The sequence below is a fragment of the Hyaena hyaena genome, unplaced genomic scaffold, assembly GCF_003009895.1.
Source record: "Hyaena hyaena isolate Hyena2069 unplaced genomic scaffold, ASM300989v1 scaffold_43, whole genome shotgun sequence".
Classification (NCBI taxonomy): Eukaryota; Metazoa; Chordata; class Mammalia; order Carnivora; family Hyaenidae; genus Hyaena; species Hyaena hyaena.
The window spans coordinates 5,158,325-5,159,487 of NW_024080675.1; positions in this window are offsets into that span (position 1 = coordinate 5,158,325).

A 1,163-nucleotide genomic window follows, 5' to 3' on the forward strand; every position below is an offset into this window, starting at 1 on the left:
ACTCTGAATCACAAAGTGTGGGGCGAAGAGACGAGTGGGGGGAGTTTGCAGCGCCAGGTGCCGGGCGCGGCGGGGCGGGGCGAGGGCGGGGGCTCTCGCGCCACCCACCCCCAGGGACCCCCGACTCGGAAAGACCGAAAAGGGGCCGGGAGAGGGGCTCTCTGGCTGGGCGCTTCGCTAGGGTGGGGCCTGCCAAGAGCTCCCATCTGGAAATGTAAACATCTGCCTTCCAAGTAAACAAAAAATTGGGGGGAACGGCGGAGAGGAGAGTGGTTCGAGTGGCAAGGGATTGGTTCCCCGGGAATCTGAATTCGGTTTCTAGCAAAGTAGGCGATCTTGAGTGCTGCGGGGCGGGGCGGAAGGGGCCGAGGATTCCGGAGGTAGCTCTTCAAAGCTGAGAGAGTGCCCACCCAGGGTCCTGGTGCCCTCAGCCAGATGCCGTCACATGCCAACTACGAATAGGAAAAAAAAAATGGGGTGTGATCTCCCAGGACGCTCTGTAATCTGAAAACTGCAAGTGGGAAATGGCCCAAGAAAACAGGTCGAGCAACACAGCAAGGAGTGACCGTTGTTCATACTAAGCTTGGGTGGGAATCACTTTCCTCGCCAGGGTTCTTCTCATTTACCAAGGACAGCTCATGAATTCCACTTTGGGGCTATTTCAGTCTGACTGCTGGGAGAAATTCACCATCCGGCGGGTGTGTGTGTGTTGGGTGGGGAGAAAAATACCAAAACAAAACCAAACGCCAGAAAAATAAATGATAGGGTGGTGGTTTTAAGAGGAAAGTTTGTTGGAAGACTTTAAGTATATGCCCGTGCAGTGTGATACTAGCCACACGTTAGAATCACGTGGGTGGCTTTTAAAAATTCCAGAAGCTCCAGCTACACCTCGGACTAGTTAGATTAAGATTTCTGGGGATCGGAAGGGTGCAGCCGGATGATTTAACGCATTCTAGGGGCGCCTGGGTGGCTCAGTCCGTTGGGCGTCGACTTCAGCTGAGGTCATGATCTCACTGGTTCCTGGTGTCAGCACAGAGCCCGTTTGGATTCTGTGTCTCCCTCTCTCTCTGCCCCTCCTCTGCTAATGCTCTGTCTCTCTCTGTCTCAAAAATAAATAAGCATTTAAAAAACATTTTTAAAATAAAAATAAATAAATAAAGCAT